The 24,516-nt window shown below is 38.8% G+C and overlaps 1 protein-coding gene and 1 pseudogene across 1 annotated transcript in view; one reads left to right on the top strand and one right to left on the bottom strand.

Annotated features, from left to right (window-relative positions):
- LOC108748651 (poly(rC)-binding protein 3) overlaps positions 1-13,005 on the bottom strand; it is a 102,649-nt gene extending 89,644 nt beyond the window's left edge. The window contains exon 1 of the mRNA XM_018486920.1: positions 12,526-13,005. The gene's annotated coding sequence lies outside the window, so the exon portion shown is untranslated. The remainder of the gene's footprint in view (positions 1-12,525) is intronic.
- Positions 12,589-19,614, top strand: LOC108748654 (annotated as a pseudogene).
- The last annotated feature ends 4,902 nt before the right edge of the window (positions 19,615-24,516 follow it).

The following is a 24,516-nucleotide window of genomic DNA, read 5'->3' as shown; positions in this document are numbered from 1 at the left end:
GAGAGAGAGAGAGAGAGAGAGAGAGAGAGAGAGAGAGAGAGAGGGCGGCGAAAGGGGGACGAACGAGACGAGGGGGTCAGGTGGGGTGTCTGCGCGCCCTCTCGTCCTCCTCTCGCTCTCCGTGGTGGCACAGGGGGACGAGAAAGGGGTGCGAGAGGGCAGAGGAATCAGCTGAAGCGTTACAACGGGCCCACTCGCTGCATACACGCGGCGGGTATACCGGGTGCTCGTTAAAAGAAGATTCATTTTGACAAAAATTACGTTTGTCTAACCCCCTACTTTATTTTTTAATCTAAGCTGTGACAGAAAGTATTTGAGATTTTTATACTGGTTTTTTTCAATTAAGATAAAATGGAAGGAGTCTAGAATCTCGTGAATATTTATTACGACTCTCAAATTGTACGACAGTGACTAAATTCTCTTCGTAATACAGCCAAAGCTGATTTACCGAAGAGAAGTAACTTAAAGGATACACGAAGAATTATTGCTATCTCCGGTTGAAACGGCGCAGGCATGGCACGGCACTGCGAGTTCTCGATACAGAAAGGATGGAGTTGCTGATGATTAGAGCGAGTAATTCAATCTTCTAAAGTAAGATCGTAGCGATTCAAAATTTCTTGGAAATATAAATAAAAAGAGGAAGAGGGAGGGAAGAAGGGAGGGAAGGAAAGAGGGAAGGAGAAAGAGAGAGAGAGAGAGAGAGAGAGAGAGAATTTGATACATTGTTCATATATTTAAGCACGAAAATATCTATATACATAGAGAGAAGGTACACGTGATACAATGGATTGCCCACAAAGCGCGTTGCTCGTTATCCACGCGGATGCTGTCAATCACCGAATCTCAGCATAAACCCGGCAGGGTTTCATCCCACCTTTCATTATGAGGATTTTTCCGGCTGAGAACCGCTGGAACTGTTTCAGTCAGGATCGAAATGACAGTCTGGGCGAGAGGCGCGAGAGCTTTGAAAGCTCTCCTCTCTTTCTCTCTTCTCTTTCTCTCTCTCTCTCTCTCTCTCTCTCTCTCTCTCTCTCTCTCTCTCCCTTTCTCTCTCCCTCGATAGGGAGAGTTTCTGTGCAGTACGATATGGGATATCGCGTTCACGTATGCACACGTGTATCGAGCGAGCAAACTCGCCCGAGTGTACGAGTAATCGTTCAAGCGTGTGGGTGTGCAAAAAACTCTTTTGAGAGCATAAGAGAGAGAGAGAGAGAAGTGAGGGAGGACTTACAATACAGCCATGCAGGTGGAGGCCATAGAAAAGCCTGTCTGGCTTAAAGGGTCAGGTCTCGGACCGCGTACGAAGGGATCCACGAACGTCATTATTGAGAATAAATCTTTTTCGAATGCCGGCGTTCCGCACACGTAGTGTAGGTTAGAGAAAAATGCGTTTTAAGCACGGAAGTAGATTTAAGTGCTCTCTCTCTCTCTCTCTCTCTCTCTCTCTCTCTCTCTCTCTCTCTCTGCACAAGTTTCGAATAAAAAGTTACTATTTTGAAAGATGAAATATGTATTGTGCGAGAATGAGAAAAATATAGACAATCTGTAGTTAGTATTGATTTTCAGTTACAACGTTTTCAATATTTTCCTATATAATATTTGCGATTTATTGTTCATATGTATAACGTTTAAATATCGTTCTTTCGCATTTAGCTAAATGCTGTTTGATTCCGAGTTTCATTTGCTCAACATGAATATGACGTTCGAATGTTATCATATGCTGAAGAATAAGCGACTACATTTAGCGTTATGTGGGATGCAAATACAACGGCTGCGTAAACAACTCCATGTTGAAACATGACAATTGCAATGGATGTTACATCCTTGCATGTAAGCTGAAACTCACGATGAAAGTATTTTTTTCTAAAAATAATAAAACAGGCAGAGAGAGAGAGAGAGAGAGAGAGAGAGAAAGTTCACGAAAGATGACACAGAGAAACAGGGTGATATACTCCAACGAGGGCTGCAGCAGCCGAAGGGGGTAGGTGCGCGGCACAAAGGGTTGTGCAGCTGCCATAGTCGAGACCTCTCCAATTATGGCTCTGGTCTCCCCTCATGTGTATGACGTCGACGGCGTTTCATTAATTTTAATGAAATATTCTTAACACTCCCGTCAGATCTCGTTTTTTAGGCTTGTGAAACCTGGGCCTACGTATAAAATGGGCCGTTTATTTTATTTTGGTAGTCCATCGAAAAACAAAAAAAATGTACAGCAGCGACAAAGGAGAAGTACAATTAAACCACGGGTTACGTCCATCGTCTCTGAAAAGCGAGAAATTTCGATAATAATTCACGCGAATGGGAACAAGTGTGACTAAAATAATACATAAATCTGCTATTATCCGAAAGCTCGTGTTGTGGTATCGCGGAAGAGGGACAGCTTCACGTAATCGTGTTGTTTACGGAGGCAGGGAATTGCGTCTTCGCGTAGACGTTGCTTTTACGCCACGAGGAAAAGGGGCGAGAAAATGATGTCTGTATGAGCCTGTTCTTAGATAGTAGACGGGACAAGTTTTACTGCTGCGGCTGTATCGTTGCACATATAAGAGCGCGGAGGAGTGTGGTAGGGCGGAGGAAAAGGGCAATCTCTCTGAAGCTTTTAATTGCGTCACGTATCATCCTCAAATTTAAATGTTTGTCGGCAACGCGAGGTTAGGCCTCGCTCCTCATTTCACTCGGGTAAGATAGTGGGACGATGAAAGCGGATAGGAAACTTATCGGTATGCCGAACACGCCGTTCCTAAACCACCTATTATCATATTTATGATGTCTTCTCATTTCTGCGAGGAAAAGAGGCAGGAGGAAGAGAGAGAGAGAGAGAGAGAGAGAGAGAGAGAGAGAGAGAGAGAGAGAGAAAGAGGAAGTAACTTATATCGTATCGACTCCCCAAGGTGCATATTCCTCTGCGGGATCTCCGCCATAATCGAATGGGATTAAGCCATTATCGGGATCATATTTTTCTCACCGTTATAGGAGATCGCATCACTCGAAATTAGTGTGTATTTTAATGGTCGAACAACCATTAACTTATGCTTGATCGAAGAGATGATTATGAAACTGCTATTATAGATGTTTATTATTAACCTGACCTACTCCTTTTTTTCCATAGGTTGCTTTCTAGTTTTATCCCGATCCCTCTTACGCTCGGACTGCAGATAAGACTTTGATACGATACGTGTAAGGTTCTCATGTACCTCATGCGATTATAGAATTAGAAGGAAACCATGTTGAGAGATAAGTTTAGACAGCTCAGGATAGGCAAGGATTATATAGTAACGTGTGATATATTTGAAGTTTTATGTAATAAACCTCAGAGAGAGAGAGAGAGAGAGAGAGAGAGAGAGAGAGAGAGAGAGAGAGAGAGAGACAAGAATCATCCTAGCTTTCTGGACGATTTTCGCGTTAAGTTAATATCTTTCATAGAAACTTCCAAGAAGCGTTGCAGCTTGGTCAGCGTATCGGCATTGGTCGCCGAACTTCGGACATGGGAAAACGAAAGTTCGAGGGGCTTTCAAACTGTGACGTTACGCGCGAATATATCGCCGTGTTATGGTTTGGTGCTTTTGAACGGGGAAGTTAAACACGGGGTGGCAGGCAAAGCGAGCGTACAAAGTACACTTTGCCTCCTGTTAGCAGGATTAATAACTTCGACACAGCTGACTCCCTTCGTCACGTATAGTATAGTTGCGTTATGAACAGAAAATTATGTCTCGCTCTCGTGCAAACCAACAAAAAGTCGACCGATAAATTTCATATATATATATATATATTTACATATAATTAAAAATACAGCGTAGCCTTCCATAGCGTTTACAGTCACGTAGTATGTCATCCGGTGACATTATACTTTATCGAAAATGCCTCGGAATGTTCTAGAATTGAAGTTCCATGTAAAATACACCAATTTAAGATAGGATAGCTAGATTCCAAAATGAAAATCAATTAGCAAGATGTGAATCGTAAAAAAAAAAACAAGAATTATGTCAAAGATGTTATAGGAATTAATATAATTATAACTGTTCCTTTCAACAGTTTATTATTGAAAAAATATATAATATATATTATATATTTTTTCAATAATAAACTGTTGAAAGAAACAGTTATAATTATATTCCTACAATACCTTTGACATGAATTTGGTTTTCATGTTAAAGCATCTCGCTAATTGAATTTCATTTTGAAATCTAGTTATCTTATCGTAAATTGGTGTGTTCTACGTGGAACTTTAATTCTAGGACTTTTCGAAGCTTTTCCGATAAAGTCACCGGGTGATACATTACGTGACTACCGCCATGTCAAAAATACATCGTGGCCTATCTTGACTACTGCGTTTTGGAGAGCCAGGGTTAAGCGGTGTCACGGGGCGGTATCGGCATGAATGTTTCATGAGGCCGCTTCACTTACACACGCGGAAGATTGCACACGCACGTATGCGTGCTCGTGTTTGCCGGGCGACAATCCAGGAACGCGCACCTAAATCATTGTCACCTCACTGATTGGCCGGTGTCCATGGCGCTCGTAAAAAAAAAAAAGTGAAAAGCCCCGAACTCCCGGCCGCGTCTCGGTCTTTTCATGCCTGGGCGATCGTTTGTGTTTACTGCGAAAATGGCGAATCAGAAAGGGGTAACGAGAGAATTTAATTTCCTCCATGAAGAAAGAAATTATTTCATCAGAGAGGATAGATTGTAACTATGTTGACATACGCTTATATCTATCCCTTTAATTTCTTCGGTAGCTGAATATTATTTTAAAATAATCAATCTCTCGCTCCTTTAATGTACGTTTTATTTCGCTCGGATTTATTTGTTTTATTTTTTTATACATTTTTTTAGGCTTTTTATTTATGTTATAATTTACTTTGTAAAATTGTATTTTCAAACCGCGATAAATCGCGTATATAATCATATATATTATATCTACTTTTTACAAATCAAAACTTTTGTCTATGTCGTTTAATACTGTTTGGCTTTCTGTATTAAAAATGGAACGTATGTAATTCAGGTTCTTCAAAAAAAAAAAATAATGCAGATAACTGCAAGAAAGGTACACACATAAAGAAAACTACTACACGTAGTTTGCTTAGACCATAAAAATATTAATCCACATAAAAATTTTGGAGTAAATAGATAAAAGTTTTTTTTTTAAATCAAGCAAGACACCTGTCGAATGAACGATTAATTCAAATCGCTCGACATGTTCCAGATCGACGACGTTTTGGCAGTTTTAGGTCGCGCGCATTGTTTATTGAAAATATGCCGGCGTCACGTCGTCACGTCATCGGCAAGCACGGACGCGATTGAAGACAAGAAAATTGGACCCACGCTTTCGGCCGAAAGTCGAATTCACGGCTCCGACACAAAGCGAGCCTGGAATAAATTGCGCGAGCCACGCCATGGCAGCCTTTTCAGAATACCATCGGAAGTACGTGCCTGAAGGATACGGGACCGCTCTGCTCCTGACAACTTGCACGCGCGAAGCTCGGCGAACAATGGGAGGATGTCGAAACTTGTGCGAAACGAGTACATACAATGAAGTGTCTTGCGATATCGCAGAGAATTTTCCACACAATTAACCGTCCTTGTTTTTACTCCCTGCACTTTCGCATTCTAAATGTAGTTGTATGTTATGTAATTCTTAATATAAACTATCCTGTGTTAGCATTGAAAACGTTATACGTATTGGATAAGTAGAAACGTAAGGATTAAACGCTTATTATTAAATATTCAAAATGTTCTCAACGATGAATGAGTAATATTGATATACAGGGTTTTTCAACAATGTGAAAACACCGTAATAATTGTTGTAAAAACAAAGATATCAGAGAACGATGAAACATGTGCTCCGATATTTCAAAAAATTACCTTTTAGCATGGGTGCTGATCAACCACCACTCCCACAATGTGCGAGGGATGATGAGAATTTTAAGTGGCACTAGAGGTCAAGTGGGAGCTTATTTGAAAGGCAGATCAATAGCGATCAAAATGCAGACAATTTTAAGTCGCTACTAGAAACCCTCCGATAAGAATCTGGACATGAACCGCAGTTTTGTATATGCATGGTAGTAGTAATATTTTAACAAAAATTTGCGAGGGAAGATATATACGTTTACTATTTCTTTCTCTTTCTCATTCTGTTTAATTTTTTTCTTATCTATTTCTCTCTCTCTCTCTCTCTCTCTCTCCCCCTCCCTCTCTCTCTGTCTTTCTCTTAGGTATTATTAAAACATGGCGGATCAATCAAAAGCTTTCTCATGTTCAGACTCTTATTAAAGGATTTCTAGTTGCTATAAACAACCCCATTCTAAACTTTAGAGTGAGCTTTTACTCTTCAGAATGAGATATACTCTACAAATTTTATACCCGTTTCAATAAAGATTAACTTTAATCCCCGTTCAACTTACTCTTCATCCTTTTCTAATTCTTAAAACTAAAAAAGATAAAGAGTTAGTCGAATCGAGAGATTAATATTAAGTCACATTAGAGAGTCAACGTTGAAAACTGATTACTAATATAGTAACAATTCAATAGATGAGCGTTTGAAAAAATCGATGCAAAAGATGCAATTCTCTTTGAATGAGACAGGAAGGGACAAAAGTCCGATGCGACGCGAGACAGACGCTTGACGGTTTATTTTTCACCGTCCCGATACATCCCGAGATTGCAGATCCAACCGATTGATCTCGAATGAATATTTAAGCCTGTGGCACACTAACGTATCCTTTCCACCGCCTTACTTTCCTCTCATACCTTCCCTTTTCACACGTGCACACGTACGTGGGATGTATATCGGCATCGCCAAAGGGTGAAATTTCCACTGATGTTGATAACGTTTAGCGTAGACTTTTTCATTTCGTTCCTGAACCTGCTAGAATTTATTGGAGGCTATGAAAATCACGATAAAATGTAAACGCCGATACCAGTCATAAAACATTAAACGGAAATGTTACGAACTTGATTATAAGCGTGACGTGTAATTTAAATTCTATTTCATTTTACTTTTCATCGCGCTATTAAATATCGTAGATACACGGCGTTTGTGTCGGGTTTTCTTCATACGTTTATCGTACGTTTTACCAAGTTCTTCCTAGAATTTTTACGCCTGTTATATCGCACGCATATATCGCCGCACCTATGCAAACTGCTTCGTACGTCGCGCAAATTAAATTTTATCGGCCAAGTTCCACCGCGGGTGGTGTAAGCTGAAGTCTGTGCGCAAATTACATCCGATAAACGCGTTCAACATTTTCCGCAACAACGAGGCAAAACTTTTCGCGTCTCGATACGAAAAAGGGGGGAAAAAAAAACAACAGGAGAACCCACCTAATTTCGAAATATCGGATACGAGATACGTGATAGGCGTACTTTCGATATTCAATTCTCGCGAGTGCATAAAATTACGAATGTATAAAATTACGAATGTATAAAATTACGAGTATAACACGAACTGCTATCAGAAGTGGATATCATTGCTAGGAAATAATTAACAAACAACGTTAATTGTGTAACTGTCTTCACCGCGCACCATAAACATAATTTCTCATGAAATTCTAGCTTGAAGTCGGAGAAATACCGTTTCTCTGAAGCATTCGTGTGATACTATATGAGATTGTTTGCGTGTATACAGCCCAGAAAGATGAATATAAATATCAAGGCGCAATTAAATGTATTTTCTGAAAAAGCATTTGGAGTTAAAATTTATGGTAAATTCAATGAACTAGTTTCTGCATTCTCTTGTTCTCTATATGTTACATCTTATTCACTACTTCGTATTTTCTCACTCAACGTAATAATACGAAGACAATAGTAATTTTGCAGCTAAAAGCGCACGGGGTCTTTTCTCAAATCATAAAACTGCATGAATACCCATCTTGTAAATTATTTAACTATTTTAAACTATTCATTGTTTCTTCTCGCTTCTATTATACATCTAATTTTACCGGGTGGTTATTTTCATACATGTCACAGACTCGGTTTTTTATTATCTGGTTAACTTGTGATTAAGCTCGATCTGATGTTTCACTCAATGGGTTTCATTCATGACATCATCATAGATAAAGCCTATTGGATAAAATATCAGTTCGAACCTAACCATAAGTTAATCAGATAATGAAAAAACGGGCCATAGAACGCATAGAACGCAAGTTTGTGGCAGAAATTTAACCAAAATTAACTTCTGGAAATCTTTATCTACGTATTTAGTCGTGTTGTCTAAAATTCACGCTCTACAGCGGGATGAATAATATCTAACAAATCTCGTTTACAAAATTCGTTAGCCAATTGCCGCAAACGGTAGTTCCCAGTTGCCACACATTGTTAAATCCACTGTAAGCTTTCGAACGGCATAAATCACATCCCCGATATCATAGTACGCGGCCAAACACAAAGGACTTTAGGCGAGTCATCGAGGTGGGTGCCGGGGAAATTCGAAATACTCAGCGAAACTCGGGGAAACGCCGCAAACCATTGCATCGCGCCGTTCCGAGCTCTGATAAAATTATGATAGAGCATCAATCCTAATGGAATAACCAGGAAATATCAGCTAAAACTTAAGCTGAGCCGTCAAACTTTCTACAGATATTTCGCCGATCTCCATAACTCTGGACGGCGAGGGAAAAAGCAGTATCGCGCTCATTAAATTTATCAATTTATCGCAAGAAATGTGACGGACGAAGATGAAGATTGGCTTCTAGATTATTTCGATCATTATCCTCGACGTCGCAATTCTTTTAAAAATAACATCACACGTAATGTCGGCATGCCGGTTGACGAGTTCTATATATAATCGTAGAATAAATTTCTTTTTAAAGAATGTAACACGTCATCTATACTGATAATATCATTTTTATTTCTATGAGGAACACTCCAATGATCGAAATTTCAATTAAAACGGGAAAATATATACGGCGTATCTTTCAATCGAGGTATTTTCAGAAACAAAATAAATGCATTGCGCGCGTGTCTGTATGTGCGTGTGCTTGTGCGCGAGAATGTATGAGCGCACCCCCATCGTCTGGACCGGCGTTACGTCACGAAGTCAAGGAAACGGCGATAGGCCGTCGCTGTACCAGAAAGAGAAAGGGAGAAGCGACGAATGAGGTGGCCAGAGCAGCAAGGGGAGAGAGAAAGTGAGTGAAGAGGGTTGCGGAGATAGGGGTGGGTTCGCGCGCGTGAAGGAGAGAGAGAGAGATGAAGCAAGGGGGGGGGAGAGAGAGAGAGAGACGTGACGCGTGGCATCACGTGGTGTATTGATCGTTGCGCAGCATCCACGAGAGCCATTCCTACCTACTGCTGCCAACCTTCCTACCTACCCCAAGCACTCTACCACTACCACCCTCACACTCCGTCTGCAGTCACTCGTCTCCCATCTCCCTTCCCCTCCCCCGCTTTCCCCTTCATCCTCTTCATTCACTCGTCCCCCTTCCTTCCCCCCTCGGAACCTCCATTCTCCTCCGACCTCCGCTTCTGCAACAAACCCCCTCTCGCTCCCTAAACTTGTCCTCCTGCCGCGCTTCTCGACCACTCTTGACGAAACCCCGTCAGACATCCATCCTCGCGTATCCGACGAGTTAATTATTAAATGCATCATCGTGCCTGCTGGGTAACAGCCCCCCCCCCTCACCTCCCGTCGTATATCTCCTCTTTTCACCCTCACTGGTCCATGCGAAATCTTCCCCTCTCTCCGCCACCATACACCCCCTCGGTTCCTCCTTCATGAAAAGACACGGTTCATCTAGAATTTTCGACCAACTCTCTCTCTCACGATCCATCACGGATTTTAACATCAAAGCGAGTGTAAAATTACTTTCATCACCTCCCGATTGCAATCGCGGATTTTGTGTCGAATGCATTAAATATTTTTCCTGTTAACCTTACACAAGAGAAAATATCAGATCGAAAGATGTATTTTTCGTCTGTCAAGATTAGATTGGTGATTGTACGCGTCTCTTGTATTTTTTTTTTTTTCTTTTTCCTCGGCTAAAAATCCAGCGCTTGCATGGAGATTCAAGATGGCGTTACACAACGCGTGTAACATTTTTTTTCTTCCAGTAATCCATTCCATTTTCTCCCAGCGCATTATCAACGCAACAGTTTCAAAGAGTATCAGTAACGGAAGCAGAAAATGACAAACGATCTGACATTTATCGCTGTATACATAGACAGTAAATTATTCAGTACGTCAACTTGCCTTAGGAAGTTCATATTATTCCATGTTTTATTCACGGTAATATTGATTGCTCAAAATTCAGTCAATATAATTATAAATGTATATGGAAATCCAGAACTTTTTGGAAGACGAAGTTTCTTATTCCGAAAATCTCGCATTGAAATAGAAACACGTCCGAATCCATTATTAAACACTCTTAGACAGAAAGATTGAGCTATCTCCTTTACGTCGTACTCGAAATTACAATTATATTTCTTTTCGAACAAAAAATCGAGTCGCGGGAGGAGACTCGCTAAATAAATTTAACCGCCATTAATACCATAGCGCGTTTACCTGTTAATATTTTTTTGTTTTATGGTATAATGCCCCGTCGCGCTTGTTTAAATGACAAGTATTGACTTGACCTCGTTTCGAGAAAATCGGGAAAGAGAAGGGGGTGGGTTATATTTACGCGAAAATGACGTTGCCATCCACGTGAAACGATCTAAACGCGAGGGAGGTGTATGATCGCGTATCAATTCGTATTACACTTTGCAAATTAATTTTAATGTGTGGCGAAAAAGCGTACAGTGTTTGCGCCATTCAATCTCGAAACTGCCGAATCGATAAATTATTACATTCTGATATGCAATATCGCCTTTTACACTGACGTGTTTATATTCTGTCAATGTACGAACTTTAATATATAAATAATGAAATTATAGCCGGTATTCACAGGTCCGACCTTAAGCCTGCGGCACACGATGCTTGTTTCTCTATTGGATTGCTTGCGTTTTAGTAAAGCACTAGAATTATACCACAAAAAGCGCAGAATTTTCAATAATTTACCAAAGCACAAGCAATCCAGCAGGAAAATAAGCATCAAATATGCAGCAGGCTTTATATTTAAAACCTTCTTAAGTACAGACTTAAAATATCATAAGCCAACCATAGAAAGAAAGCAGTATTAGCATCTCAACCCTTACAATATAAAGAATAAAGAAATTTTAAGTATAAAGAAACAAAAAGCGTATATTTGAGCTACGATCAGCATTGAAGAGTCTCACGATTTCTGTATCTTACAACTTCAGTTCATACAGCGGGTATCCCCCATTTGATTGTTGCAAGCTGTGTTTCAGGCCAAATGGATGCCAATAGACGCAATAGGGAACATATGTCAGCTACAGGTCGTCAACGTACATATGCGCACTTACCGACGCACGTTAGAGCCACTAATCAAAGTGCCACAACATTGTATCGCATCGCATTGCCAGGAACATTACACCTCCTGCGCGGCAAATGGCCGAAATGTTGTTCGTCACAGAGATAATAACACGGTGTATCTTCATTGTTATGCTCTGCCTAACGTCTGTCGCAACCGTTCGCCTGTCTGCCCGCAAAATCCATTTGTCTGACATTCTGCGACGTCAAGTGGATCTTAGCGCCGCATCAAAAGTACTCAAACCTTTCGCCAATTACGTGACAGCTATCATCAATCATACAGCAAGCACTGTATGGCGTTGCAAGAACATACAAGAATGATTTATTGTAGCGAGACGTGATTCTGAATATATTTGTGGACAAGATGCAACGACGTTGTAATGGTGCTTAACGAGAGAGAAAAAATAAAAAGAGAAAAAAGAGCAGAAAATTCTATATAGACAAGTTGATAAATATGTATGTATTCGTAATATTAATTTTTGATGTATGATTTTCTGATAAGTTTCTATAAAAACTTAAAGTACAGAAAAATATTTTAGCAAATTTAAATTGCGTACTGTTGAATGACCCAAGATTTTTTGAAGATTGCTGAGAAGAAAGAAAAGAATAGTGGAGCTAGGAATATTATTAAAAAAGTAAATGTGTTGTGTGTGTGTGTCTTAAAAATTATTCTTAGAGTCTTAGATCTAAGAATTATATTTCATCATTATAAAGAACGAATTTCTGAAAGAGAATACGGAACCTAACTTTATTATTTAACTTTCAATAAAACAACAAATTTTCACAATAACGAACATAATTAGTAAAAAAAAAAATGTTTCACAAAAGGATATTTCGTTCGAGATCCTCACAACAAATTGTATCGCATTTTTTGAAGAAACGAGACATATAGAAATAAGAAAAAAAAAAAAGAATGTTCTTGGTACTACTTTTCCAAGGTTTACGAAGCTAGTTCTTCTTAATGGCGTCTCAGCGTAAGTAAGGAAACTCGATTGAAGTAACTTAGCAACAGTTACTAAACTCTTCGCCTGATTGATTGCGAATACATGTAACAGCGAGAAATGGAACAATCGGGGAGAAAACTCGAAGGCAGCGAGGTCCACTATAGTGAGAATAGACGCGACGCGGTGTGGTATAAAGAATGATGACGACGGTACTCACCCCCTCAGGCCGAAAGCTCTCTTTGCCAGCTCCAGCTTGAAGACGCTCGGTCAACAAGCAGCCGGATGCTTGAGTCTCGCCTCCTTATGACGTCTGCAACGAGTAAGGTGGTACTCCAGATTCTGTAGTCGCTCGATTTTCTTCTCACTTTCGCGACACTGCCGTGTTAACCGTGCTTTCTTACGTGACGTGACGACGAATCGGAAAGTTTGAAAAAGAAAGATCGGGAGAAAGAGAAACGATCGAGGCTCTTCTCGAATTTACTTAACGGACCGTGACAAGACTGCAAAAGCGTTCGATCGGAACAAACGTCGGACGATGGGGACAACAACGTCGTAGTGCACCTCGGAGGAGGACAGAAAGAGAGAGAGAGAAAGAGAGAAAGGAAGATGTAAAAAAAAAGAGAGAGAAAAAAGGAGAAGAGGCAGCGGAGGGATAAGCTAATTTTAGAGTTAAGGATCGGTGTGAAGTGAAAGAGAGGACAGCGAAGGAGTGAACGCGCGAGTACAATACATTGCGCACATCAGAGGTTGTTTCGTGCGAGTGTGAGAGAGAGAGAGAGAGAGAGAGAGAGAGAGAGACGAGCGAGAAGATGGAGAACGTATGATCTTGGAACAAACTGCCAAAAAGAATTCGATCGCCGACCAATCACCATTCGAAGATTTACCTCCCAGTAAATAGAGATCACCGTCTCGGCCAACTGGGGCTGACACTAATAGATCTCTTAGACGGAACATCGAGCCGTCGATTGAGGCGTTTAATGTCGGGGTTGCGTGCTACCATCAGCTTAACCGTGTTCTCTAATCACGCGTGTTTATCGATGATCCATCAAGCGACCTTTCTCCCTAGCAAGATACTTCTATAATCATCTGAAATGTATGCCTCAATGGCAATTATGGCGCTAAACTAGTTATCCGACTATTCAGAACTTTCTTCAATTGGCCGGGAAATCTAAAAAAATGGATAGTCGCTGAATTTGAAAAACTTCAGAAGATTCTTGGAAAAATCCACTAGGAGAGCATTTTTTCCGCTAACTTGTTACGAATATCAAAAAGGGAAAGAAATGATGCTCATTGTTGCTATATAGCTGTTTTACGTTCCTTTCCAATTTTTTTTTGTGTCGCGAGTTTCATAAACGAGAAATTCTGATGGCAGGCCATGTTGTGATCTTTAGTTTTCCTAACAAGCATTAATGACTCCCACGAGGGGTTGGCAACGTATCGTAATGAAAAGCTAGAAATCCAACGTTAATCGTGTGGGCGGCAGAGGAGGACCGGACTGAATTAGAAGAGAGATAACATCGTAATCTTCAATCCAGAGATTCCTTATAAGAATGCTATTGCTCGTGAGGATTTCTGAATAAAGAAATTATATTCTAAAAAAACATATTGCGTCAGTCGCAATGTGTTTCTCTCTCTTCGACCGTTCCTATGTATAAATATGAAGTCCGAGTATCACTGGCTCAACGGGGGAGATTACGGCAGAAGCCGTGAGCTTTGAAATCTCTTTTTTTTTTTCAAATATTTATATCAAAATATTATATATATTTTTAATACTTTTTTAACACGCTTAATTATAATTTTGATATTACTAAAATATTTTTTAAAGAACTAAAATATAAAAGTGTAGGTTCTATTAGGTTATTCTTTTCGTGTAATAACATAATTTTAAGTAAAACGTTCTATGAATTATACATTTAAATAATACATACTTATTTAATGTAACAATAATTTATTAAATAATAATTTAATGTTCTATCTTTTCATATTTGGCGTTTAAAAAAAGATTTCACTTATACCACGTCAATGGCTCATACGTGTAAAATACATACCTAGCTGAACAAATACAGACTTACTGACGGGATTAGTGGTTACTATTATATTAGAGTTTTCCATTCGCCATTCGACTTCCGGTTGCCCGAGCATGAATTTGCATTCCAAGCGACTCTCTGTCGTGTATCATGCTATTTCGCGCTTGGTTCAAAGTTTATTGGTCCAAAGTTAGCCTGCTTGCACCTCGGTTAACGCGGAAACAATGTCGGATTTTCGTCGATGCTTACCACGATGATATCCACGCAAGAGTCGCACGTGGACGATAATACAATAATACAATACAGACGCAACCTCCATTCGTTCGATCGCGTGCATTCAGCTTCGTTCGAGTTAGAGGATGCAACCAATAAATATCTACGTCATTGCATACATGACGAAAGTGGGTTCATTCCGAAAAAATTACTTTCCAGCCGAGAAATTTGGATCGAGTTGATTAGACCGGTTAGATGAAATTTCTATTCTCCTAAACAAATGTGATGATATTATTTTGTGGCAAAATAAAATACCAATCAAAAAAGAGAAATATTAACAGAAGAAATGTAATCGTTCAAGAAATTAGATAAAAAAGAATACGACGAATATCTGAATATTCGGCATAAAATTTATTTTTCCATTCTACACAATATCTAAAGTGTAATGGATGTAATCTGAGTCAATGAATATTTGAACAAACAAATTTTCCAGTTCTTTCATATCGCGACGCTTAGAGTTACAACGAAACACTTCAGAATGAAGGGGTTCTTTGAAGTCATGTTTGCTCAACTAAAGTCGCCACGGAGGAAGCAGGAAAGCTGCGAGAATGATAACGCCGCCGAGGAATTTGCCTGCATCCTCGAACTTGTAGTAGACGTACATTGTTTCGCGTTCACTACACATTCTCGGATACCGTGTCGAATTTTCCTTCCGTGGATGAAATGAACTGTTTCTCTCGTTAAGGCAAGCAAGTTCAACATGAGATAAAAATTAAACAGCAATTGGAAATAATAAACGCAAATAGCGCAAAAATTGAATTCAGATATTCAAGAAATTCTGTAGCAATGGTATTATAATTAATTTAAACCAATTTTCTCAATAAGAGAAAAGTAAAAAAAAATCATCGATCATATAAAGAAATCCTGGTTACATTAAACATCGTCTATCGTATTCAACGAATGTTTCACAGGCTCGCGATTAAAGATGAGATGCGGGGAAAGTCGCGGCTCGACGGATGTTTCAACGAGACGTAAAATGGTTGACGACTTAATATATTAAAAGTTAGATCGTAATATTTCGCACTGTATACTGGCTTTTCTAGAATTTGCGACTTCCTACAAGAGGAAATAGAACGGTGGATTAAAAATAAAAGGAAAGGGAGAACGGAAGGAAGGAAATTGAGGTGTTTAATCATTGCGGCCGGAGGTGGTTTAAATCGGGGCCCTATTAGCATGTCGCGATGGTCGTGGAGAGAGAGAGAGAGAGAGAGAGAGAGAGAGAGAGAGAGAGAGAGAAACTAATTTTAAATCTAGCACGGCGTTGTGTAGGTAAACACATCGACGTGTTGCAAATATCTCGGGAGGATGCGTTCGTCGCACGACAGGATGGATAATCGATTAAGTCGAGGTATATCCACTTATCCGCTTGCTCTCACACCCCGCAGAGCGCAAATTCCAGAATCTCAAAGAGGCGGTACACGAGGTACCTTAAGACGGGGTGGATATGGCGCTCAATTTGCACGGATCCTTGGCTAAGCCTCCAAAGTGATAACCGATCTACTAGATGCAGCCGGGGCGGATCACGAAGTTCCATAACGTGTCCCGTTACCTGTAACCTACCCTCGTATCCCGAGTAAGACACGCTCCGACGAATAATTACCGTTCACTTATCTGTAACGACGAAGCCATAACTCTTCCCTGTCAAAGCTTGCGCTTATATTGCCTCGTGATACGAAAAAAATGTAGAAATTAATTGTGAAACTGCATCGTCGAAAATAATTATTAAAACCAAGGTAGGAAATGAATGTTATAAACAGTTAAACTAAATCATTAAATAATTCAATTGTGTGAATTTAACATACATATCCAATCCTGTAAATTGCGCAAATTTAATTTTCAATCTTGAAACGCAATCCTAACAGAATAGGAATAATCAAGTTATATCATAGCTTAAATTGACAAGCAATTTAATAATATTGATGCTTATAGGCATTTTATCAAAATAATCTGATGTCGAGAGATAAGCGTCTTAAAATCTACAAGTAATTTTATTGTGAAAAATATTATCTGTATATAAGATTAATCGTTTAAGGCATTTATTTCCTAGTTATTGTGACGTTACGATCTTAAAAGATAGACTATATAATATTAATTATTAAAAAGTTTATATCAAACGCAATCGATAAAATGTATTGTTATTATTATAAATGGTTATGTGTAGCATTATTGCTGATGCTTTACTTTTTAATATTCTCTACTTCATTTATGTTCTCATTTAAATTTTGTAATTAGTATAACACACACAAATAATTTTCCTTCACTATACACATGATAGGTTCATATATCTTGAGTTAATTTTCATTGCTTTTTACAAAAATTATTAAATTATTCTTACATATACTTTAATATTTTATAAAATATTTATAAGCTTGTGTACTAAAAAAATTACGTATAAATATTATAACTAATTACTTGATGCTCTCCTAGTATTTAAAAAAAAATTCATAGAACACGAGAATAATCCAATCATGCGTGCTTAAGTATTAAATAATGAATTGTTACATTTTAATTTTAATTTTAATTTTTAAAAAAGAAATTATTATTATTAAGTTGAAACGAAAAACATGGTCGCACATGAAATAATTTACCTAGAAAATGTAAGGAATGACACACTCGAGATAGGTACCGTATATCGAAGATCGATGGTCGTATTCAGTGGACTTGACGTTGGATGAGATGCATTCACCGTATTACATCCGCGTACGAAACCGCCATGCCACCTCAAGGAAGAGGGTACGCGTGCATGAAGCAGGGCGTGCCGCCGTAATCTCAATTCAATTTGAGAGCACGTCGTTGTACAGCAAGGAGGTCCCTTTCGCGATAATCTCCGCCGGAAATACTAGACGGCCGAAACTTCGCGACTAACGCGATTTTCAAGTAAATTTCACTCGCCGACGCTGCCATTAGGATGACACGCCATGGCTCTTAGTCGGAGCATCAACGGAGCTCGTTTGCATGTGTACCTATCTTTCGCTAAATGCGAACATCCGAGGGGACCTAATAACCACATGACGTTATCAGCGTGGTATCAATATTTCACTCAGACATTATTTGAATCCCAATTGTGATCAATTATGATAATCGGTATGATTATTAGGCAAATCGGATCGGATAGAATAAAATGTAATTCGATAATAGCATTAAAATTGATACACATCGAATTATTACTATTGTTGTAAGATCGTCTCAGCTATGAGATATGTATTAATCCGTTAGGCTCGAAAAGATTAAGGTAACCGATATATGGTCAACACGCTAAACGAATTAGTGCCACGAACGTGCATCGTAAAAAAAAATGTAACCGCTATGTCGCTCGACGATTCCTCTTTGAAACAAAGAGGAAAATAGTAGAACATATGATGTTACATTGTTTAGAGAGCTTGGTAACAAACCTCGTTGGAAAACAAATAGTAGACCGAAAGGAGACATCGCGAAGGAAGCGGTACATCTTAAAAGTCCCGTAGGTGGGATCCTTTTAGCAAATTACGAAGTTATCGGAAAACTCTCCCGAAAGGGGACACGCCTCGCGGCATTATATTTAATAACGTCCAATAAACGTTACTCTTGCCACTGCTTTTTCTTTCTCCATTTTTTTGCTCTCCTCTTTTTTTCTCTTCTCCTTCGCTTGCCCCTTCTGTGTATTCCCGTTTTACTCCACTTCCGTTTTCCGCCGCCGCATTTTCTCTCTTTCTCTTTTTTCCCTCCTTTTTCTTCTCCCCCCTCCCCCCCCCCGGCGCCCTCTCTCTCTCTCTCTCTCTCTCTCTCTCTCTCTCTCTCTTAATGTACCGCTAATGTTTTTACTTGCGTCATATTAAAACGATTGATTTCGCTCCCAATGTCCCGTCTCTTCGGAGGGACTGCTGTGCACACTGGAAACCAATATCGACCACTTTCAGTCTGGGCGCGAGTCGAATAAACGGCCGCCATTAGCTCGAGAATCCTGCGGCGTAATACAGGAATTTATACATCCACCCAGTTTCAAAAATAATCGCGAAGCTTATAGCTTCCGTGACGATTAACACGTTGCTGCATACAAATTTTTTCACAGCAAATATAAATTCCTTGACCATATAAATTGATCGTTGCAGACGCATTGTATCTCGTTTCATTCAATAATTTAATTGATTAATATTGATTTTTTTAATAATTTACCAATGATATTTAAAAACTAACGAGTCCAGTCTTCCATGGGAACTCTAACTATTATATTAAACAAATTTCATGAAATTAATTCTAAATTTCAATATCTAATCTGTGAACAATTATTTTAATCGCTAATTATTATTTTTTTATTTTGTCTTCTATGCTTCTATACAAATGGAGATTCTGTATCGTACTTTGCCAATAAATTTCTTATATGTTAAACTTTATTTTTATTAAAATGTATTATACTTTTGTTAAAAATCTCCTTATATGTAAGGATATATATGAGTCGTAGTCAATTTTTGTTAGATAAAGTCTTTTCCAGCTGGAGCAAAACGCTTATGAGTGAAGCGTTTATTCAATGTGTCGTTTTGATCATATTACGGAAGCATGGAGCGAAATCTCGCGTGCGAAAAGTTGCCGAAGGAAAGCAGTCGTACGGAACAGAACGAGCTGGTGAGCTACAGTACGCCAGGATGGGACAGTGATGTGCAGCAGTATTTATAGTATGGATTGTGTCTGCTTGGCAGCTCGCCATCAGATGAACGGGCTGTCCCGAAAGCCCTACGCACGGACCAAGCAACGGTACGTACGTAGTGCTATTGATAACTATTGTCTCCGCATTTATCCGCGAATCGCTTATTCCCTCGCAATCTTTAGATCACCGTCCACCGCTTTGCGCGAAAGAGCGACGACTGGCAGCGGTGATGGAGGTCTTTTTTTTCCAGACCGGAGCTATTACAGCGGCGGGGATGAATCACGGAATCGAGTCCGATTGGTACTCGTTCGCAAGCACGACCTGGCTTTTATTAGACTGGCTGACATCGAGGATCACTGCCAAACTAGGATCGCACGAACAATAGCTTCCACGTATCGTCTCGACCGGGCGAAAATAACCACAGTTGCATGCACATTTCCTATTGCACTCTTTTTGCATCAAAGTTGAAACAAACCAAAAAAAAAAAGAAAGAGCAAAACAGAGGAGCAAAAAAAAATTCCATCAATTTTGGTTTAGAAAGAAATTTGCTGTGAATAAATTTGAAAATATGTGTCTGCGCGTAGTAAGTTTATACATGTAGAAGTTTTAAAGCGATAAAATAGAATAAAATTAGGAAAAGGACGGAAGTGTTATCGAAACAATGAAATATTTTTACTGCAGAAAGCGAACTAGCGATAGTGCAGTTTTAGGATTTCAGGATAATGTTTCTGGAAATATTTATCTCGCGGTCGCGTGCCCAGAATCTATTTCCGTCGTCCGAATACCTCATCCCCCAGCTTCTAAGATTCCCAGACGACTCTGGAACATGGCGGATCAATGATCTATTCGCTTCACCTCATGCGTACTGTACAATGCATGACGTGTCGATGGAATCTTTATTAAGTGTTATCTATTCAGAATTTATAGATGCCAAAGTGGATAATCCAAAGTCTGAGAGAGATTCTGATAATATAATATCTCATCGTAAAAAAGGCATTTCTTTAGAAGTATCGAAAATAAAATTTTCTCTAAATCGCTCAATTTCATAAATTCATCTTTTCCAAACATAACCGAGAGAGAAATTATTGTTACGCTATGAAAAATCATAATATTCCGCGACAATCCTACTTGACAATACCAGAGAGAAAGAAAGAAAATATGCTTTCTATAAATTTATAGAATGTACTTTTTATGATTTCTGAAGGATGAAGCTAGTAATGTTCTTTTTTCTAAAATGTAAATGTAATAATTAAACCGTATCTCTTCTACCTTCTCTCCTTCGTTTATAAAAAAAATCTTAACCATCCACCGTTCCGACCTTTACCTATACCAAGTGCCATCACCATTGTTACCGTTTTAGCTTTTTTCATCGATTATCGTTACCCCAAAGAGGATATCCCGTGAAGCTTAACACCGACTCGAGAATCGTCCTTGTCTCGCATATCCCCCTCGTATTCCATAGGATTAGACCTGGCTTTAATGTACGACGACAAGGGATTTCGATGGTAATTGAATACGGACACGCTGGCACAGAACGCGGTTAAGAGTTCGAAGTGTTTGCTATTCGCGCTGTTTTACTCAACGTATTCATCGAAGGGCAATTGACTTAATTGATAAAATTAGATCCTGAAGTCCAGATGGACTTCAAGCATCCCTTTAATTATGTAAGATAACGATAAAGTGCTTTTAGTGCACGAATTAGCGCATGCATGTTAATTCTTTTTGAGTGACCCGACGAACGGAACCGGAAGCAATGCCCCCTTTTTGTGCTAGCTGGTCCGTGATTACTGCGCTTAGACTCTCGCCCGTCGATTCGGCGGGATTCGGTTTTGATCTATCACGTGGAAAGAGAACCGATCGCCCTCAACCGAGTATTCACTGTCAAGCCCTCGTAGCCAGGTGGATGAAGATCATTCGCTTGTGGTTCGTACTCGCCCGTAAAAATATCGAACGGCCATCATTTCGGGATGCATATAGGTACAAAGTTTGCAGCGCAAACAATAACGCCACGTGTATGATATTTCGGCGACGTATTTCGAGATTATCTGCATAACGATTAGCGGATTTTCGGTATTCTCTTTCGATATTCCGTTACGGGATATATATACGTACAATTTGCCAGGAATATCTAATATTATCGCTCTGCAAAGATAGTTCGAAAATTTCTTGGCTTGACACAGAAATGACGCCACAAATATCAAACTGCTATAATTTTAAACAAGTTTGATCGCACAAAGCTGCTATTAAAATTTCAGACAGATCCATTTAGTCTCTGTTTCTGTCGTATAAAACAAACACCTTTTTATTCCATCATGACAATGCACTCGCTCACGTTTTTTCAAATTGCAGTCGCAAAATTGCAAGAATTGTCCTTTGAATTCACACGCACTGTATTCAACAGATTTATGATTTATCCCCCAATAACTTTTTCCTCTTTCTAAACGTAAAGAAGTGGCTCACAGAAAAAATTTGGCTCAAATATTAAAGTAATTGGTGAAATTAATGTTTACTTTCTTTTAGAGAAATCGTATTATACAGACGATATAAAAAAAATTAAAATATCATAAATGCATTCAGTTAAAAAGGGATTAATTTGGAAATTTGAGAAATTTGCCAAATTAAGTGTTGTCTTTTATCGTACCCAGAACTTTCCAAACTACACTTGTAGCAGCAAATAAATGCAAGAAATTGCAACGAGCGCGAATAGTAGCAATCATAAATTACGGACAAGTTCGAGTGACCGCGTAATCAACACATAAAAGGAACGGTTTTGTTGAAATATCTAAACATTTAGCTAGATTGAAATCTGAACATAGTTCTGTTGAATCATCGAAAATTTATGTAAAACACATGAGTAGTGCAGCATAAAACTTTAAAAATTAATTTAAGCGTTCCACATAATTATTTTGATAGTCTAAACAAAATTATTTTCAAATCTGCACTAAGAAAAAAGTTACGGTAATGAAAACGCCAAGCATAATTTTATTCTGTAGAAAGTGAGAGATATATGACGCCATTATATGTAACTGTTTTATTTCGGTAACAAATTTATTAATTTTTAATTACAAAAGATCTCTGACCATCATAGAAAATAGTTCAATTATTAGTTTACTTAATAAATTCAACAAATTAATATCCACGTGGTAATCAACGGTTTAATTGGTCACATATCAATAAATAATTTTTGTGCCGGTATCAACAAAAAGTTCGGACATTTCTCTTAGTATGTACGTGGTTAAATTTTTAGATACTTCAACAAAATCGTTTTTTTCCATGCAAGCTGATATCCGCGGTATTTGTTACACTCTCAGCTTTAACATCGTGCTGCAAAATCCGCTGGAGCGATTCCCAGGGATGATCGGTGCATCCTGCAGAAAGCGAGAGATATTTAACGTGGGCGAAAGATAGGTCAGACCGTAAAAAGCCGCGATGCGCGCGGTTTATGCATGTGGGGACATACATACGCGATTCACAAGGCGAGTCACTCCTCTTTCTCTCTCTCTCTCTCTCTCTCTCTCTCTCTCTCTCTCTTTCTCTCTTCCTCTGACATCGGCTGCTTCAAAAGGAGCAGCCAGGTGAAGTGTATCCCGCGTACTCGGCACGGCGGAGGCCACCTTCGTGCACGCACGAGTAGTTCAGGTGGCATCGATGGCTCTCGCAAAGCAGTTATTTTTAGTTCAATTTAAACGCTCGAACGGCACCATAAAGCGAGTATACGCCACGTATACGATATAATATAATATAACTAACGGGCGCGATGGAGGAGGGAGAATGGAGAACAGGGTCTACAGGGGAAGAGGTTTTCGCGCGAGCTCGCGGACAAACGTCGTCGCCGGGATCGTTAAAAGCGTCGTTACTTCGCGGTAGAAACTTTCGCGTCTCGTCACGGCGAGAGGATATTTTTCTCAAATGCCCATAGATTACTTCATAATTCCATGAAACGTAAATTCCTCGTCATCATATCGGGCATGAAGATGGCCGTTTATCGCCCCCGCTGCGATTCTCCTACTCCTATCCTTCTCCCTGAGGACCAAACGTCGCACAGATTAGCTCTTAACTGCTGACGTTGATAAACTCCCTCGGTCGTGTAACGTGTTAAAAGTTGGAAAAGCTGTTTCGTGCGAACGTTCTTTCGAAGAAAGAGAAAAATTCTATCGAAATACTTTACGAAGTTCTATATTCGGCGGAATATCGTCGTTACTGCTTCAGATCGCGTTTATCGGTCGAACCGAGAATATTTCAATAGAATGGGTCTAGTCAGATTTCAACATGCGTCTTTGAATTTCGATGATTTGTTTGATAATAAAATTAACAATAATTTTAATAAGAGATAATTAAATAAGTTAATAAAATAAAATAAATTATTTAATAAAATAATTATTTAATAATTATTATCGAATTTATTTACTAATATTTAGCGAATACACAAAATGAGATTTTCCTCAACTGGACCTATAAACCACGCTGCGTGCTTATGCCTCTTCTGAGAAACTTATAGTAATAATAACTATGTGAAAATAAAAACAGCTAGAATATTTCGGTTATAAAACGAGCATTATACTATGAATCCGTTTAGTACTCGTTAAAATCGTTTTTCAGATTGAAATCTCACTCAAAGCAAATAAAAATTCTCTTCAATTGATAGTAAAAATGCAGCTGTTCGATATGAAGTGACATTTTACTTTTCGTAAGGATGAATTTACCGATCATATGTAAATGTTTCATTCGTTTGAAGTAAAACATCAATCAAGATGACTTCAAAATGAGATCAAAAGTTTAAACACAAAAAAATTTAAACTCAATATATATGTGAATATTTAATTTCAATCATAGTGAATGTTTCATTCGTTTAGAGATGGCTTGAATATGTGACTGAGTTTTAATCTAAAAAAATATTTAGGCTCAGTGTAAAATAAATTCTTTTATTGACATTTTATTTCTGGAAAAAGTGCTGCCGATATTTATTTACGTATAATATCGACAAAATGCAATATCGATACGACGAGAGAAGTACATCAGTATCATGATGTAAGAAGACCAGGTGCACGATAGTGTATCATGACCAGGTGAACCAATTTCAAGGAAGCGCAATCGTTCAAAGTAAATAATGACGATATTTGCGACCAATCAAATTGGCTTCAAATTTTATTAGCCGATTAAAGTCGCTATTAAAAATTTGGCACTAATCTGCAGAAACTTGCGCCAAATTATATTCAGCTATTATTATATAATGTTACACACCTGGGGTCTGGTTTTTATATCCTTCATTATAAAACTGCACTTCCTT

This window comes from Trachymyrmex septentrionalis, unplaced genomic scaffold (genome assembly GCF_001594115.1).
Source record: "Trachymyrmex septentrionalis isolate Tsep2-gDNA-1 unplaced genomic scaffold, Tsep1.0 scaffold24, whole genome shotgun sequence".
In the NCBI taxonomy this organism is placed as follows: Eukaryota; Metazoa; Arthropoda; class Insecta; order Hymenoptera; family Formicidae; genus Trachymyrmex; species Trachymyrmex septentrionalis.
This window is presented reverse-complemented; position numbering and strand designations above follow the sequence as displayed.